Below are 15,271 nucleotides of genomic sequence, written 5' to 3'. Positions count from 1 at the left end.
TTTTCGGCAGCGTGTGAAAATCAAACGCTCACGGCTTCCTGCAAAAAGTCATCGACAGAGCGAGGAGTGTGCAGCAGTAAAGGTTTCGATATTAACAGGCCACAAGAAGGCGTGAGCTTTGACGGTCTTACATTAACTCATTAACTGCCATTGACAGCTATAGACGTCAAAAAATCATTTTAACTATTTCTATTAGTTTAACATTTTTTTTCCACTTTTGTTATGTTTGTTTTGTTTGTTGTTTTGTTATGAAAACCTAGGGGATATTGTACATTTAGACCGGGTATAAAATTTGTGATTAATCGTGAGTTAACTATTGAAGTCATGTGATTAATTACAATTAATTAGTTTGGTTTTAGTTTTAATTGTAATTAATCGCATGACTTCAATAGTTAACACATGATTAATCACAAATTTTATATCCGGTCTAAATGTACAATAAAAACGCAGTATTTGTCACTGTTACTGCAAAGTGTGTGTGTGCGTGCTCGCGTGTGTGTGTCAAAACGCCTAATGTGAAGCAGAGGCTGCTATTGGCTAATGATTTACCAGAAAAGTGTTTTTTCCATGTGCAAACACAGTCCAGTGGATGCTAACAGCTTACACTTGGTGTGCTTCGCTCCGGACACTGCAGTATTACTTTACGCCACAGTTTCCATTTGACTACAGTGCTCCTGTTTCTCCCTGCCCTTAATCTCTTGTTGAATAATTGCAGCCACATTTATGATACAATCACAAATGACAAAAACACACAAACTCAGGTTAGCTTACCATAAATTGGCGGTACTTCACCTTGGACTCTGCAGTATTATGCTCCATAGTCTCTGCTTGGTTGAAGCCCTCCATTTTCTCACTGCCCTTAATCTCCTGGTGAATGAAACCACAGTTTAGTTGTAACATTTCAGGATATATGTTAGAAATGATAAAACAAATTAAAACTTGCTAGGGTTAGTTTGCTATTCTTTAGCTCTGAATGCTACAATAATATAGCCCACAGTCTCCACACACTGCTCTTAATCTCCCGTTGAATAACAATGCCAGCTCATTCTGCCAGAAATGCCAAACATAAACACATATGTTAATATGACACAGTCGTGGTGACACAGTGTAATAGCGATTTGTGCCTCATAGTTTTGAGGTTGAGGGTTCAAATCTGGTCTTAAAAAGACAGAAATATGATATTATAGGAATATCATGATGCTGCATAAATGTGATGAGGTTTAATCTCACACACACAAAAGCAGCTGCTGTGTTAAGATGATGATATTTTGTGTGTGTGTTTGTGTGTTTATGTGTGTACCCAGGCCACAAATAAAGACTCCCACAGCCCCCCTCAAAGACACACGTAGTTATTCGGGTCGTTGGCATTCCTCCTGGTGTCTGAGAAAGTGGAAACAGCGTGCCGCTTAGTGCCAGTCCTCGCCACCTATATGCGACGCGCCCAATGGCTCCACATATTTAAACACAGCTATTGTAAAAATGGCCCTCTTCCTGTTGTTGTTGTTTTGCTCGAGACTTGATTTTATTCAAGCCCCGGGAAGTGGAATCATTTCAATGCAGATGTTTTGCAGTGTAAACAGCCTTGGCAATCTGGGGGGGAAGTCTGAAAGGAAGGCATCAGCGACGTGTGGAGATGGCGTTCCAGAAGTGGAAAATCTTCCCGGGTGGCAATGCTTGGGCGTCATTCCCATTTTAATTACCACTCTTAAAAAAAAAAAAAGACAGGGAAAAAAAGAACCCTGGCTCTAGCTTGACATTATCCTAAAAACCTGCAGATTAAATTAAATGTAGTGAATAAAAGATTCAAAATGTGGGGTGGGGGGTGTTGGGGGTTGGTAAAGTTAGTCTGTGTGGTCACTGCCAGAATTCAGCAAGCATTTATAGCACAAGGAGCCACATTTGGTAACTTAAACTCAATCGAGCCATAAAGAGGAGTCAAAATGGATGCCACTCACCTCACTAAGGCAGGACGGCCACAGAGAGACAGACAATGATATAAATCAGTGATTCTTGGGCCATGCTTGGGCCGGGAGCGCCAGCTAGTGGGCCACAAAATGATTGAAATTTTGCGCTGCGGCCGAGGAGAGCGTATGTTGTCAGTTAAATACCAATGAGCTGTTGCTGTTTAGCATCCTGCCACTAGAGGGCGATACGGCGTCACACTGTTATTTACCTGAACATATAAGTCAAGTAGAAGAAGAAGCCTAACAGTGAAAATGATGGAAAAGTATTTGAACTCGATTAGAAATCTATACAGTGGAACCTCAAAGTTCCTAACGAACCTTTTTACAACATTTTCAAGTTATGTACAAACATTTTATGCAAAATCTGCGTCTAAGTTACATACGAACCGTCTCAGCATGGTTGTGCGGATGGATCAGTTCTGTGCTTCTCACATTTGATATTTTTATATATAGGATTTATACATATTATCAATTTCCCCTTAGACTAAGACAATATTTGTTTAATGATTTTTGAAGTGGGAAAAATTAACATAATGCTGTGATTTTTTTTAAAAGACCTAATAGCCTGTGCAGAAAACTTGTGTGCAACTGATTCAAAAAGTTTTTTTTTTTTGTGTTTTTTTAGTCAAGGTTTTTTGCTGAAGTTTAAACTGGGATCCAAGGCCATTTTAATGTGTGGAGGTGTTATGGTTAAATCAACAAGCACACCAGCAGTGGCCCAGTGCAAACAGAGCGGCGGGCGCATTTGATTAATGAGCTGACGTGATGCGACCACGGGGGGAGCGAAATAGCTTAGTGCACCTGGTCGTTTACACTGTTTGTCATTCATTTGGGAAAAGAAAAAAACGCACAAAAAAACAGAGCGAATGGTCAGAGAGAACGCTTCAAATAAATTCTCAGAATTAGCACAATCATTGAGTCCCCGCTAATCTCCCAATAAATAAAAATGCAGGGTACAGGTCATTGCTTCATCGTTCCCACATGGGTCCCCTGAGGCGTCGCCCCTGTCATGTGGTCAAGCGGACGCTAATATAGCTGCATCATGTCGCTGTCATACGCCGTGTGCTTTGCTGCTGGTGGTGAAAAGGTCACAAAGCTAGTTGTAAAATGGCGTGAGCGAGGGGGAAGGTTTCTGACCTATGGCTGCCCGAGTGCTACTAATGCAATAGCCAGGCCCCGGGGTCCGAGTCCTGCCAATACCGGGCTGATTATAACGAATCAGGTGCCTCTTAACGCAATCATGTGATCAATTTCTCATTGGGCTGAATAAATAACACGGCAAAAGAGGGGAGCTGGGCGTGACCTGCAGCTAACCCTTCGGCCCTCATTATTCATAGCGGGGAGAAATGAGCGTGGCAGGAGCGAAAGACTCAGGTACATTTTGGCTAATCATTAGCGAGGATGCTAAATGTTGAATGAACGTCCTGGGACATATAAGACATCTGCTATGGAACGACAAAAACAACAGGGATGTGTGTATATGCTGCTAAATGGCTGCAATGCTTGGTTCAGACCAAACACGAAATTTTGTGTCAACCCTGCGTGATAGGCAACAATGCCTCACATTTTTTTATCACGTTTTATGCTAATTTCATGAAATGTATAAACTACAAGCGTGTAACTGTGATATTCATGTTCCTCATAACACATATTAACAACTTATGGAGGGTTTGTTCATTCTCATTTGTATTTATTTATTTATTTTGCTATGCATGGCACCTATTATAAAATGATGTATAGCAAAATAATTGTTTGCCATATTTGCTGTATTTACTATATTATTTTTTTCTTTACATGTGTATATTATATTATTTTACTAAAAGGAGGCCTTCATATTACTTTCTGTTGAAATTTTCAATGTAGTGGTAGTTTTCAAATAATGATGAGTTTTTTTATTTATTGTTTTACATAGCGACTAAAATTAAATAACATAGGCTATCATTGTTATATGTTGTGTGTTTCTGTGTTAAGCAAGCTTTCATATAACCCGCAGTCCTCTTGAAAATAGGATAAAGATTAATAAATTCATGGAAGTTTGAATCACAAGATTCTACAAAAAAAAAAAGGCACACAATACTTGTCACAGGAAAACTATACTTACATCACTGGAATCGTTTTTTAAAAGATGAATTAATTAATTAAAAGATTTATTCTAAAAATGATTAATCTTAGAAATTTTACTCACATACCTACACCACTCGAACTATGTCGCAGCAATATGGTACGCCGACATTGGCATGTTTGTTTGATTTGTTCATTTTTAGCTATGCATCATCAAAGGTGCTGTGATTTTTTTTCAAGAGGAAACTGAAGAGAGAAGAGTTTAATACTGCCTCATCCACGGCTAAGGCAATGCAATAAGGTGAGCTAATGCTAGCATGTGTGTTTGACTCTACCAGACTATCCTCAGTCAAATGATACAACGTCACTGCTATTTTATTTAAGAAAAGCCTGAAAGCAGCAAGAAAATTGCGAGTGAAGCCAGTGGAGCCCGCAGAGCATAATAGAGCCGAGCCCAGACACAAACAGGGTAAGCTAAGCTAACCATTAGCTCTGACTTTTTGTGTGTGTCATTTATAGCCATTTATCCTGAAATATTACAATTGTGCTTTTATTAGTTAGTTAGTTAGTTAGTTGAGAGGTAAATATTGTTTGAGATGGTACTTGATGTCCTAAGTTTGAGAACTAGTGGTTTTGTATGTTGGATTTATTGGCGTACCAGTCCCAGTATGTACACTTTTTTTTTTTTAAGTTATACAACATAATTTATAGCAAATTATTAGAGCTACAGCCTGCATGGATGTTTGAGAGCCACAACCACTTTCAAACCAAGCTTTTTAGTTCTGTGCAGTTAAGCCAAGGACATGTGGTTCCATCCTTGGTTCTTAGGGTTCAAAAGTATGTCGTCACGCATACATAACCACCCACAGTACAGTTGTACATCCATGTATGCATTAAGGCATCCGTAACAGAGCTGTGCGGGGCTGGATTTCCCTGCATTGTAATGAGAGGCCCAGTGTCTCATAAGTCAGCACACAACACTGTGGTGGCTCTACACGATATCCGGTTGAGGCGACACGGTCATCGCTCTTCATTCATTTACTTGTGGCTTCGTTTTTTTTTTTTTTTGTCCCACTTTGCGCTCCAGCTGACACCCAATATCCAGATCTATTGCTCTTCACTCGCTGCCCTCTCATCATCTAACTTTAATTAAGTAAATGGATGCTCCTAAATGCCGCTAATTTCACTTCACTAATTGCCAGAGTTTAATTTAGGTTTGATCAAAAGGAACGGTTTAGGTCGTTTGAGGTTGCAAACGCTGGACTTTACTTAAAGGACAAAAAGAAGTAGCAAGTAGGACACAATTTTGATCCCCAACTGCATCGGTCACCTTCAGATTTTCTCCAATGCGACAGGAAAGTTAAACTGATTGAACATATGAGTTATTTTCAGACATGCTAACAAAGAAACAAACATGAATGAACTTCTCAGCATGTGTTTGTTGAGAAAGATAAACATTTTATCCAGAAGAGACTGACAGTGGCCTATAAAAGAAATTGTCAGGCCAGCACAGGTGCAGGCACAACAAAATGGGAAGCTAATGTTAGCGTGCGTTTTTCTGGTAGGGTTAGGGAGGGACATTTTTAGCCACACATAAGTTTATTTAAGAGAAGACAATGGAGTACTCCAAGATCTACTGCTAAAGCTTCAGCCACATGCTAACAATCGCATTAGCCTGTTTACTTTTCCCATTTCTAGTCATGTATCCTCAATCTTTTAGTCAAAAGGAAACTGTGGGCAGCAAAACAACAAACCCCCCCCCCCCCCCCCCCCCATTCAATTTGATATGTCATTACACTTCCTGGGAGTTTGCCAAGTGGGGGCCAAAAAGGGGCGGTGGGGTTTTAGCACTACTTCCACATGAGAGGATTTTGCCCAACACCAGTTAGCATTTAAAGACGAGCAACAGGTGGCTGTCGGCCGAGGGAACCTGAGGCGAAGTGGATGCGGAGGTGGAAACGCGTCTATTTGTTTGAGCCTCCTCGCATCTGCGCGCCTCCCCTCCGAGACGGAAGCGACAGCAGGAGATTGTTGGGTTGGTGGTGGGGTGGGGGTGCCTGGGGGGGGCTCATGTTTGGAAGAGCGCTGGAAATAGTGCATGGTACTAATTACAGCTGCGTGTTTGCATGGCCACGGCCGCCCTGTGTTTATGTACGGAAGTAACATCATGCGAGGGTCACTTGGAGGGACGTGTTTATCCACGTGATCCATCCCATAATTCACTCAGTGACCACCTGTGAGATGAAGCCATTATGTCTGTTTTCCTGCAAGGTGGCCTCGGATTATTAATTACATTTGAATTAAGCACAAAAATAATGTGCTGCGCCGGGATAGCATTCAAATGTCATCCCACGTTAATCCAAGCAGTGTGGACTGTGGCAACAATGTTTAACATAGAGAACAATGCTGTAAACGTGTAGAACCGCAACATATTACCGTAATCATGCGTGTTATATGTATTTGCAAAATTGATTTTAGAGCGCATTTCCATGGCCACAAAAACGTCAAGGAAAAAACACAAAAACAGATATACAAGACGACTATGACTACATAAAACTATAACAATGTCAACATTTTCACATTTTGTTAAAAATTTAAAAATGAACCTCTCAGTGTTTGTTATCATGCCTGCTGATACTAGTCAGCTCAATGCAGGCTCTTTTCTCAGGACACCCATAACACAGCACATCACAGCACACATTCTGATGGTGCCACAAAACTCCACCGAGCAGAGCACAACTCCAACATCGGGTTGGACTCGACAGCTGATAAATCAAATACAAAACGGGGGACATTATTTAAGATTACTATTAACTGTGCTGTAAAATTTTATTTTGAGGAAAAGTTTAAAAATGATTCTACATTTGTATATTTTTGACTAAATGTGTTGGCAGGTGATCATCTTCAAGCCAGAGGTTACACATAAGTTGTCCAGTTAACTTTCAATTCACACAATTGTATCATTGTTTGTTCATGAAGGTTACATGCAGATTCAAGATAAGCGCGAGCGTTTTCAGCAATAATGGACACATTAAATAGTAGGAGGACCACAGTGATAAATATAGGTAGTAAATACAGAGAAAATGTACTAAAACAAGTAAAAATACAATATAATGACAAAAAAAAGTCTGGATTTTACACATGGCATTTTTTCTTTATTTTTTATTTTTAGAAAGAGTGTGATTATGAAAAGTTGTATTTTTCGAGGAAAAAGTTTTAATGTTACAACAAAATGTTATTTTTAGAGAATAAAATGGGACAATAATGTCATCATGTATGAGTAAAAAGTTGTATATCAAGAAAAAATGTTGAAATTGTTGGAAAAATTGTTACAAGAAAAATAATTCAATCTCATCAGATTTAAATTGTAATTTTAATTACTAATGGACTCATACTCGTATTACCACACTGAAAAATAAAGAAAAAATGTTTTTCTTATGACTTTACTGCTTTACTCTCATGACTTGTTTTCTCCTACAATTTTATTCTCATAACATTTCGACTACATTTTCTAACTCTTCTCTGTATTTTTATAACATTTCAACTTTATTCTCATAATTCTATAATCACTCTCGTGATTATACGATTTTCATCTTGCAATATGTTGACGATTGTGTATTCCTTCATAACACTAAAAGAAAAGTAAAAATATTGTACAGTGGAACCTCGGAGGTTCGAACGTCTCGGAACTTGTACAAATCGGACATCGACCAAAAAAATCGCAGTAAAAAAAATGTCTCGGAGTTTGAACTCATTCTCGGAGTTGAACACTCCCGGAGGTGCTCCGTACATTCGCGAGTGCATTTAGATTTTTCCACGACAATTTTCTTCGACATGGGCCCAAAGAAAGACAGCAGTGGCAGAAAAAAGAAAAACGTACAGTGCTACGAACCATAGTGGATTTAGGAAGGAGATTATCGCGCCGTTGTAACTATCGTGACTACTTCCGTAAATACTGGCACAACGTGTCTGACGTTTAACAGTGCATAAGGACCCCTTAGTAGTCTAACAATATGCCAGATGTAAAATACTCTGTACTAAAGCATGCATTAACACAACATTTTGCATCCATTGATGCCATAACACCACAACAAAAAATGTAAGGTCTTTTTTATTGTTTAAATACTGCACAGGGTGTAAATGTTTTTTACACAAATAGAAATGAAAATAGCAATTTTCTGTTTTTGGAGCTTGCATTTACATTATTTCCAATGGGAAAAAAATGTTTCGGAGGTTGAACAGTTCGGACTTTTGAAAACTTTGCAGGAACAAATTGTGTTCAAACGTCCCCTTCACAATTAACAAAAATACGGTGTACTTAATGCTTTTTTCAATTTTCCAATTTTTTGCTTCATGATCATAAAAATGTCAAGCATTGACAAACAATGTATTGATCGCTCTATAAAGACTAGCTTTTAATTTATGCAGCATAGATTAAAAGTGTGTCAGGGAATCACGCCATGCGGCTCAGATCCTGTAGGGCGGTGAATGTAATATATATTCCAATAGAATACCTTTTTTTTTCCCCCTTCTTTTTTTAAGGTATAAAAACACAATGCATTATGCAGACAGTGTTTATTAAATCAATGGAAGAGCCGCAGCTCGAGCGCTTTCAGGGTTGGCCCTGTGAGCTGTCTGATGGTTTCCTAAAATGAAACAGCTGCCAAGTGTGACACATAGTAGGAGAGAGGTCGTATGAAGAGGGGATTTTTTTTTTTATGAATGAACTATATAGTACTATGTAGGTGTGTCATTATGATGGCGGTACAACTCAAACATCAGCCGAGACAGTTCAGTTAGACACACAGCAGCAGTGTTGTCGACTCACTCGACAGTCATTCCAAGCATCGTGCACAATTTATAGCGACAAAACAAGGCGCTACTTGGACCTCGATAAAGGATCACTGCGACAATGGCATAATACTTCAAAAAAGCTCTCCAAATAACCTCCAAAGCTATCACACAGCCCTTTTTTTTTCTTCATACTCTGAGCCAGAACAATATCTGCACCGTTATTAACCATATGACCACAAAAAGGCTTGCTGAGCCATTTGGGTCTATGAAACCCACACACGCACACATTGTTTGGACAAAAAAAAAAAAATAGCAGTGTAAAAGACTTTTTCGCTGAGCTGGTGGAAAATGACAGCGTGATGCTTGTTGTACGTACCTGACCAATGAGAGGAGGCGAGCAGGGTGTGGTGGAGGGGCATCCAGCTGCTTTTTGGAACCGGACTCACACAGTTGACACATTCTCAGTCTTACAGTCTGCTCCAATTGTTTCATATCAGAAGGCTTTTTTTTTTTTCAGCATTGAGTCAGCCAGTTTTGAACCAAGCAAGAGGACATTTTTGTCAAATGTTTTACTTCCTGAAAATCACCAGAAATGATCAGGAAAAAGGGCAGGTTTTTGTTGTTGTTGGCAAATCTCTTTCAGTTCTGTGAAAGACTTGTTTGGGAAGAAATAAATCTAAGGCTTTATTTAGGGCTCAATCATTCATTCTTATTCCAATAATGCATTTATATAAATCTAATCTGCAACTGAGTAAACATATAACGCACACCGAAAAAAACTTCTGTCATGTTGGCATGTGAGACGTGCCAACGTTCATCCTCCCTTCACCTCCATCCGTATTGGATGAATGAATTCAACATCCCTTTCCAGAGCCATACAATGCCCCCCGTATGAATATTATCAGCATACAGTGACAAATAGCAGTTGTGTCGCAGGCTAAGAGGCGTCATTGTTCCTCCGGGCTGTAAACGCCACGCAGATGTCGCCGCACTGTACAGCCTGCCCGCACTTTGTTTAGAAAATATAAATGTAACGGGCCGATGTCGCGGTTTCCCAACAAAGCGCACGTCTATTTTGTGAGCAGACGGCAGCTGGCGTACATGTTTTGCGGGGAAAATAATATGCAGGCTTTGTATGATGGTTTTCCAGAACACTGTACGGTGATTGTGGATTTCGCCCTTCGGGGTCAGGACTCAACCAGTTGCATCGGTTTTTAATCACATTTTAGGGATTGTCCAGTTAGGACGTCTTGGTTTTTTTTTTTTTTTTTTTTTTTTTTTTTTTTTTTTTTTTTTTTTAAGAGCTCAGTATTGTTCATTCGGAAATGTCATCATCATTGCTCTTTTTTTTTTTTTTTTTTTTTTTTTTTTTTTTTTTTTTTAAAATATATATATATATATATATACACATATATACATACATATATACATACATACATACATACTTTTTTTTTTTTTTTTTTTTTGTGAGTGTGGGTGAGTATGTGTGTGTGCGTGCGTGCGTGCGTGTGTTTGTTAGCTCACCAGAAAACCTATTAGAAAAAAAAAATCTTATACCGTTCACCTAAATCGAACACCAGGAGACCCGAGGGGACCGAAGAAAACCAAGGAAGGTGAAATCCAGCACCGACCAGACACCCCCCACCAGAACTCCTCCCCAGCCCAAGAAACATCCAGACCCCAACAAATCCAAAAAACATAAAGTCAGGGAGGCCTCAAGAGACCAACGGAGAGACCGAGAAAAGGAAGGAAGGACAGACGAAGCCGCGTGAGATCCGAGACACCAGCCTCCACCGATTCAATAACCTGAGGAGGAAACAGATTGTGTCTGAGTTTCGGTAGATGCTGGTGTGGTGGATCTGGCATGCATGAAAATCTCCACCAAAGAGGGGAGCCGTCGACCCCCGCCGGAACAGAGCAAGCGCAACACCTCAGGGCCCCCCAGGCCGCGGCAGCGCCAAAGGACGACCCCCGGGCCCCACCAGGGCCACCGGCCAGAGAGCAAACCCAGGAGCAGGAGCGCCCCCCGCCCCAACACGGCCCGCGCCCCCGGCCCAACGCAGCAGGACGGGGCACTGCAGGCCCACCAGGCACCCCACCGGCCCCCAACCCCCGCCCCCCCACCACCCCCCGCCCCCCATCCACCCCCCGCCACCCACCCCAACCCAGCCCCAGCCGCCCCCATGCCCCCAATCCCCCAGACACCCCCCACCCCCAGCACCCCCCACCCCGCAACCCCCACCACCGCCCCCCCCCCCAACAAAGCCGCCCCCCCCCCCCCGACCCCACCCCGACCAACCGGCAGCCCCCCAACCCCCGACCCCCAGCCCCCGGGGACCACCCGCACCCAGGCACCGGCGCCGAAGAGGGGCCGGACAGCGGAGCGGAGAGGGCAGCCGCGCCCACCCCACCCCCCGCCGTGTGGAAGGACGGAACACCGGGGGCAGAAGGGGGAGATGGGGGCACCGGAGGGCGGCCGACACCCCCGAACCCCAGGCCCAGCGGGGGAAGGCCCCGGTCGTCACCCCAGCGTTCTTTGTGAAAATTAACCCCTGTTACTGAGTCCGCCAGCTCGCGGACTGGCGAACTCTACCCCTAAACCGTGAATGTGACCCCACCCAGTGTATATACAAGTGTGTGTGTGTGGTGCATTAAAATTAGGAGCAGGTGAACCGGAGCCGATGGAAATGATATTCCCACGCTCCGATCCACCCGCCACCCAAGCATGTTGCTGAGTGTATGTGGTGCATTAAAAAAAATAGATAGGGCGGGGGGGGGGGGGCGGGTGGCGACACGGACAGGGGACCGCAGCACTGCTCTATACTGCGGCCCCCAACCGATGGCACCCCCACAAGCCCCCAAGCCCCCCCCCCCACCCACAAGTTGTGTGGTGTATTAAAATTGGAGGGGAGTTGTAGGGTGAAGACGGTGTTTCCACCCTACCCCACCCCCCAAAGTGTGTTATGTGCCCTATATGTCTATAAAAGTGTATTGTGCAAACCTAGTGTAGTGAGTTAAGAGGTGTGACCAGCGGGGCCCCCCCCAACCGGGCGGGGGCAGGAGGCGCACCGGCCCACCAAGCCCCCACCCACCCCACCAGGACCCCGGCGGGCATATGGGACCCGTCCGGCGGGGCGATAGGGCTCGCCCCCCGGATACTGGGTCCCGCCCGAGGTGTCAGGACGCCCACCGGAGCGGGGCGGGCACGACACCAAACCCCAGCCACCCCCGCCGGCCCCCATAGCACCGAGACCCGGGCCATGGATGGAGCCCCCGGCCCAGGGGAGGGGAAGGAAGGCGTACCGGGGAAGGGGAAGGGAGGAGGGAAGGGGACGACAAGAAGGGCAGGGGGCAGCGGCAGGGACGCAAGGAGAGGGGGAGAGGAGGAGGAAGGGCGACGAGGGAGAGGGGACAGGGAGGCGGAGGACGGGCGGGGAGAGGCGAGGAGGGAGAGGCAGCAAGGGGGAGGAAGGGGGAGGGGAGAGGGAACCACCGGGCACCCCGGCGGCCCACAGGCCCCGAACCGCGTCGCCGGGCCCAGAGCGACGGACCGCGCCGGAACGGCGCCGCCCCCGACACCAGGGAAAGCCCCGCAACGCAGCACCCCCCAAGAGACCCAGGGAACGGCCAAGACGCAGCCGCCACCCAGCAGCCAACAGAGGGGGAGACCCGCCCACTCCCCGCCAGGGGGGACAGCACCCACAGAATTAACCCACTGGCATGCCGTGAATCCGAATATCAACCCCTGGTGCCCATCGGAGGTGAATCCGCTCGATCCCGCTGGCAGCAGCCGGGTTCCTGACTATGGAAACACAACCATTAGTTACAAATTGCCTAATACAGAAACATCAATGCCAGTTATAACGCTGCTGTGGCTCTCGCTAACAGGCAGAATTAAAATCCAAGTTTAGGTTAAAAAATTCTATATACGTAGACCATGTTTCTTTAAATTTTGACATTTGGTTTTTATTTGAGGCAGATATTTTTTCCATTAAAATATGATTTATGAGGAGGTTAGACCATTGGTCGATATTCAAAGTCTTGGACGTCTTGGTTTTTAATGACGCCCAACAGAAGGTCACCAAGGAGGTCAAAGGTCTGTAGATTCTTCTTTGTGCCTGAACCAATTTAATTTCGCAGTTTCAACTTTTTATGGTTATGCGTCTGAACAAGAAAGACGTTTGAAAAGCGATACTTCACCAGGCAATATGGCCCAAGTTAAAGTAAGATTGATATCGTTTTTTTAACCCATCAAGGCCAGGAGCGCGTGTCCGTAAAAGCCAGGAAAGCGGATATGTCATTTTGTTTTGACCAATTCTTGGTCTCTTAGCCGATGTAATGATTTAGACGTGGGCCTCGTAGCATGTCTTGGAATTTTATTCGAGTGTTTATGGTTGACACAGATTTGCGGGAGTTATAAAATAAATGACGCGAATGACGACGGCGCGGGAGGAATTCGAATTAGTGTAACAAGTTGACAGTGACATACTATTAAGAAATGTTTGTAAACATTGAGGATGTTGAACATGTTGACAGCTCTGTGACGGAATGGACGGTGAATAGTTACCACTCGATCCCCCGAGGTTATTACAACTGTGCTCCAGTGTTGAAGGTAAATATATTTGGAGTTACATACCCGCAGATGCGACATTTGTTTGTTGATTTTTTAAATATATATATTGAAGGTTTATAATAACAAACTTATTTTTGGAATGATGTTTTTATCTGCTTCAGGAGCTGAGATATCAATTATTATTATAAAAAAATTTATTTCCAGGAAAACTACAGGTTTTTCGGAATAGGTTTTAGAGGCGTTTTTTTCCATTCGCTTTAGGTCTTAATGGGTTAAAGCTAAGAACATCTCATCTTAACAGCTTAAATCTTTTCTTTTTAGAAACCTAAAACTACTCGTTAAGCGGACACATTTTGTTTGAGTGGAGACTGAGGGCAGTGGTGGACAAGTGTCAGTGGAGCACAATACTGAAGCATCCAGAGCTAAGGTTAGCATTCATGCTTATTTTGTTCATCTTTCGTATCTTCAAATGTTTCCATGACAAACAAGCGGTTGGAACTCTGACTGATCAGGTACCAGAAAGATTACCGCATGTAACCTGCTTTTTTGCTGATGGACAAGCATCAATAGCGGGACCTTAGCATGACAACCGATGCTGAATAATGCAACTCGGGAGCGACGTGTCACCGAAGACGCCCTCTCATCTCTCCGTGACACGCGGCGGGAAGCTTCTCCAGTTTACGTTCGGCCGAGAGGCTCCGTCGTCGTTTCACAATAACACCCCAGCGCTTTGCGTGCCTCCCGACTGTCCTCCTAAAGACTTGGAAAATATGCACGGCGCTCCATTTACGGGCAGTAAAAACAGTCACCCGGACACCATGCTAACAGACTGTGAAGAGCGGCCGTAAAAGCCGACTGCGTCATATTCGCTTGCCGAGGCGGCGAGGCTCATTGTCATAACATCCATAGTGGGGCGGGGGTTCGACTCTGCCCGTCACGAGCAGCCGAACATGAAGTAAAACAGCAGGCGGGCTCTCCCCCGCTCGCAGCGGCTGACATGAACTAGCAGGCCCGCACATGGGAAGTGACACCAGCAAGCAGGCCCCAGAGAGGAGGAGGATGATGAGCGACTCTCTGCATGCTGCTTGACAAGTGCAGCGGCGCTGCCAAAGCTACACACAAATACTGGAAAGCACCGAAATGATGTGGCTTCAACGTAGGTTAACGATAGAAAATCCCACAGCAATAGTCGATTTCCCACTGAATGAATAAATAAATAAATAAATCACAAATTTAGAGATTTTTTCTTTTTATTGGACATTGACAATGCATTTACCTTCCTGAAGCTATTAAAAGCATTTTTTTCCGCAAATAGCATAATGTTATCTAATGCAAATCAGGTATGTCCACATTTTATTTTATTTTATCTTATTTTCTTTTGTAAAACCCAAAAGCATGCTTTTAATTGCCTCTGGGACAACTGTCCAAAGACCAACATTTGTGTGGTTAAAAGTTAAGTTAAAAATATAGAGATAACCAAATGTTGTTAGCGTTATTATTTGAATATTTTATCCAGTTAATATCTTTATATATTTTTGTAAAAAATAAATAAATAAATAAAAAATTGCAGATCAATGCATTTTATTGGACAAAACAAATAAATGTTTCTTACTTCACCTATTACATTGCTTTTTGCTATTAAAACAACACTATTATTATTGGTCAGTAACAATAAATACATGTTTTTTTTTAAGCAAGCTACTTTTTTCACTTTTTTTTTGTTATCCAATTGTTTTATGGTTTGATAAACAAGAAAATTGGGAGGTACACTTTTCATTGCATAACCACCATCATTTATGTTTGTGTCTCAGCCCCACAATTTGAAACTTTATTTATTTTATTTTATTTTTTACCTGCCACAATCAAGTATAAATATCCA

At 43.2% G+C, this 15,271-nt stretch overlaps 1 long non-coding RNA gene across 1 annotated transcript in view; it reads right to left on the bottom strand.

Annotated features, from left to right (window-relative positions):
- The window catches only part of LOC147176850 (uncharacterized), a 36,138-nt gene extending 26,881 nt beyond the window's left edge, over nucleotides 1-9,257 (bottom strand). The window contains exons 1-2 of the long non-coding RNA XR_015094437.1: nucleotides 9,196-9,257; nucleotides 772-867 (exon numbers count right to left, since the gene is read on the bottom strand). This is a non-coding gene — a long non-coding RNA (uncharacterized LOC147176850). The remainder of the gene's footprint in view (nucleotides 1-771; nucleotides 868-9,195) is intronic.
- Nucleotides 9,258-15,271: the final 6,014 nt, after the last annotated feature.

The sequence above is a fragment of the Leptonotus elevatus genome, chromosome 3 (genome assembly GCF_054856555.1).
Source record: "Leptonotus elevatus isolate MCC_2025b chromosome 3, RoL_Lele_1.0, whole genome shotgun sequence".
Taxonomy (NCBI): domain Eukaryota; kingdom Metazoa; phylum Chordata; class Actinopteri; order Syngnathiformes; family Syngnathidae; genus Leptonotus; species Leptonotus elevatus.
Note: the sequence above shows the minus strand (reverse complement) of the source record. Positions and strands in the feature narration are given on the sequence as shown.